The 4,536-nt window shown below is 38.8% G+C and overlaps 1 pseudogene; it reads right to left on the reverse strand.

Moving 5' to 3' along the window:
• Positions 1 to 1,412, reverse strand: LOC109174775 (annotated as a pseudogene).
• Positions 1,413 to 4,536: the final 3,124 nt, after the last annotated feature.

Here is a 4,536-nt window from a genome sequence, read left to right on the forward strand (position 1 = left end):
TAATACAACTAATCTAAAATATTCTAAGAATAATCATATTTACATATTTATCTAATTTCCATAATCTAATACACCCCCATAGTCGAAACGGGAGGGTTATGCACGTTAAGACTATCTCGAAAGTCATCAAAGAGTTGTAGTGGAAGTCCTTTAGTGAAAATATCGGCAATTTGATAGCGTGAAGGGATGTGTAATACACGTGCTTGACCTCGAGCGACTTTTTTCACGAATGAAATGTATATCCATTTCAATATGTTTCGTGCGTTGATGTTAAACTGGATTGCCGGAAAGAAAAATTGCACTAATGATGTCACAATAGACCAAGGTTGATTTTGTAACTGGACAATGAAGCTCCAAAAGTAAGTTTCGGATCCAACAAGATTCAGAGACAACATTAGCCACTCCGCGATATTCTGCTTCAGCACTTAAACGGGATAAAGTTGGTTGCCTTTTTTGCAGACCATGATATCAAGTTATCCCCAAGGTATACAAATTACCCAGAAGTGGATCTTCTAGTATCTGGACATCCGCCCCAATCTGCGTCGGTGTAGGATACAAGCTTGTTGATTGAAGATGGGTAAATGTGAAGGCCAAATTGAAGAGTACCTTTTATGTATCGAATGATTCTTTTCAATGCCGACATGTGTTGAGTTCTTGGGTCGTGCATAAATGAGCAAACTTGTTGAACGGCATAAGAGATATCTGGTCTCGTAAAAGTTAAATATTGTAGGGCACCAGCGAGACTACGATATTAAATTGGATCATGATACGGATTACCTGAGGAGATGCTAAGCTTTGCTTTCATGTCTACTGGTATAGGAGATGGTTTACAAGAGGTCATGGTAGCTCGTTCAATTATTTCCTCTGCATATTTCTTTTGAGAAAGAAAGAGACCTCCTGAGTGCCTGGTGACAGATATACCCAAAAAAATAGCTTAGAGAGCCCAAATCCTTCATCACAAATTCGGAGCCAAGCTTGTCCATAATAGATTTTCTAAGACCATCAGAAGAAGCTGCGAGGATGATATCATCCACATAGAGAAGGATATATGCTGTACTTGAGCCTTGATGGTATACGAATAAAGAGTGATCTGAAATGATGTGAGAGAACCCCAATGTAGCTACATAATCAGTAAAACGTTGGTACCAAGCACGGGGTGCTTGTTTAAGTCCATATAGAGATTTTTTCAGCAGGCACACATAATCCGGGTGTTGAGCATCACAAAAACCGGGGGGTTGATGCATGTAGACAGTTTCATCGAGGTTTCCGTGTAAGAAGGCATTTTTTACATCTAGTTGATGCAAACACCATGATTTAGATATTGCAATGCTAAGTACCGTACGAATGGTTTCCGATTTTACCACCGGACTGAAAGTTTCACCATGTCTATCCAGTCTGTTGTCCTGCACCATCTTCTACAAGGCGGGCTTTGTGCCGCTCAAATGAACAATAAAATTCTTTTTATTCCTGAAAAAACCACAAACTTCAAATACTATTAACATTGGATGAAGGGGGCACTAAGTCCCACATCTTATTTTTAATTAAAGCATCGTATTCATCCTTCATAACCATTTTCCAATTATGGTAATTTAAAGCATGTATTGGGCTTGTAGGTAGGGGAGATATGGAGGTCGTAGTAGTGGTGTGAAGATTGAAGAGTTTTCTAGGTTTAAAAATTTCATGTTGCGCTCTTGTCCCATTTGAGGAGAATGAGTGTGATTTATTTGTGGACTTATTTGGGTAGATTGATTGGTGGTTAGTGGAGTTTTTGGTGTGGGCTGAGAGTTTGGAGATGATGAAGGTGTGGGTTGAGGCGAGGCAGTGGGCCGAGATGAAAGATTGGACTATGATGGTCTATTTCCTAATGGGGTTGCGGGTGTAAGAGAAGTGTATTGTTGTGGGGTTATCTCATGAGAGGGAAAATGCGCTGAACTTTGCTGATATTGTATTGGAGAATGAAGAGGTGATATATTTTGGTCATGGACTCCAAGAGTTGGAGTTAGGCCTGCATCCAAAAACTCATAAGTGGAGACATTAGTAGCATGTAATTTGGAAAAGGGAAAGGTATTTTCATCAAAAGTTACATGCCTTGAAATGATTATTTTTCGACTTGATAAGTCGTAACATTTATAACCTCTATGATTTGTCGGATATCCCAAAAAAACACAAGGTGATGATCTGGCTTGCAATTTGTTACATGAAGTGGATGGAATTAATGGATAGCATAAACATCCAAAAATCCAAAGATGGGAATAAGAGGGATCCTTTTGATAAAGAATTTTTGTGGGTGTTTGATAAACAAGTTTTTTATTGGGAAGAATGTTGAGTAAATAGGTAGCCATTTGTAGTGCAGGCTGCCAGAATGAAGGAGGTAGAGAGGCATGAGCAAGAAGGGTTCGGGTAATATTATTAATTGTCCGAATTTTCCTTTCAGCCTTTCCATTTTGAGAAGAAGTATGAGGACAAGAAAAGCGAAAACTCATACCATTTAATTCACAAAACTTATGAAAGGGCATATTATCATATTCCATTCCATTATCACATTGAAAACATTTTATTTCTTTTTCAAATTGGGTTTTGATATAAGTACAAAAAGATAGAAAGATTGAATATACCTGAGATTTGTTAGCAATCGGAAACGTCCATAGAAAATTTGTAAAATCATCAAGAAATAAAACATAATAACGATGCCCACCCGAACTTAGGGTAGGTGACGACCATAGGTCACTGTGCACAATATAAAAGGAAAAGAAGTAAAGGATAATGAGTCATAAAAAGGTAATATAACTTGTTTCCCAAGTGAACAAGAATCACAAAAAAAAAATTGTCCCTAAATTTATTGCAAATAATAGAATTATTTTGGCGTAGAGAATTTAAAATAAGTGCTCCCGGATGCCCTAGTCGGTTATACCATAGTTGGGGAGATAACACGGCAAAAGTAGAGGGTGTTGATGTGTGAAAATAAGGCCTTGTAGTAATTGGATATAAGTCTCCTATGCTGTCACATCTCATTAAGTGCATCCCTGTCTAAAAATCCTTCACAGAAAACCCGTTAGGATCAAATTCAACTGTGACATCATTATCAGTAGTGAATTTTCTTACGGAGACTAGATTTTTAATTAATTCTGGAACATGCAAAAACGTATTTAAATTTAAGGGAGGATGAGGAATTGGTAAAAAAGCAATGCCACAACCACTAATTGGAATTGTATCACCACTACCTACAGTAATATTTTTATTTTTATTCATATTTGAATAAGATGTAAGGTTACCTCCATTTGAAGTCATGTGAGATGTAGTGTAACACCCCTAAATTTTAAAACTTTTAATCTTATGAAATAAAGGCTATACTATCATTAAATCCCAAAGCAGAGCATACTAAACATAATTGTTGGGGTGCTATGACACATCTGAGCTAGAGAACTCAGATGCACAGGCTAAACTATCCAAACAGTAGAAATCCTCAAATCAATGTTAAGTACATCATCATGGCACGCATGCCGATAAAAGAACTAAACTAGCTAAGCCACAGGTCTAACTAGCGCGCTCCGGAGCTACTCATCTATGCCTGAAAACCAAATATATCGGTTCAGCGAATAATGCTGGTAACTCACTCCAACGCGTTAAATACAATATAGGTAGATATATATAAGAAAAACCATTTTGAAGCCGGAATACATATATACTTATGAAACTCTAATTTAAAACCGAGAATAGACTCAATCAAGCAAGGGTAAGCACATTCAACAGAATTAATCACGCATATAAGGATACTAGCATGCACCCTAAGGCCACAAGACTATTTCATATCAATCATATCAGTAATCAATCACTATTTCCAACACGTAAACACATTTGGTGGTGTCGCACATGAGGGTCAGCGCATATAGCTCTGACACGGCACCGAAGCACCCAGCCTTGTATCGCAGCACAAGGGGATTGATCGCAACCAATCGATGAACCGCAGCTCATTTATACCGTTTGATCGCAACCAAACGGTGGACGGCAGCTCGAATAGTATGTATATCTGATTGCAACCAGATTATGGACAGTAGCCCTATATATAAGACATGCAATATACAAGACACTCTTATCCTATGAACGGTACCCGAAACATCAAACTAAACTCAGGCACGACAACGGGGTCCAATGGGACGCCATGGGGCACGGGGAAACATCAAACGGGGAAAACCACCACGTTCCACACTGGAATTCCAGCGGGTGGCCCTCCACCCGCCGGCGGCATATCACGAGGCAGCGGGTGCCCGGTGGGCAATCGCCTGCCCACCGGCTGCCCGCTGCAAGGCGACCTCATGGGGCAGCGGGTAGGTGGCCGGTACCCCTACCCCCACCTGAAAGCCAAATATATCTGTTCAGCGAATACTGCTGGTAACCCACTCGAACGCGTTAAAATACAATATAGGTAGGTATATATATATATATATATATATATATATATATATATATATATATATATATATATATATATATATATAAGGAAAATCATTTTGAAGCCGGAATAGATATATACTTATG

The sequence above is a fragment of the Ipomoea nil genome, unplaced genomic scaffold (assembly GCF_001879475.1).
Source record: "Ipomoea nil cultivar Tokyo-kokei standard unplaced genomic scaffold, Asagao_1.1 scaffold0663, whole genome shotgun sequence".
Lineage (NCBI taxonomy): Eukaryota > Viridiplantae > Streptophyta > Magnoliopsida > Solanales > Convolvulaceae > Ipomoea > Ipomoea nil.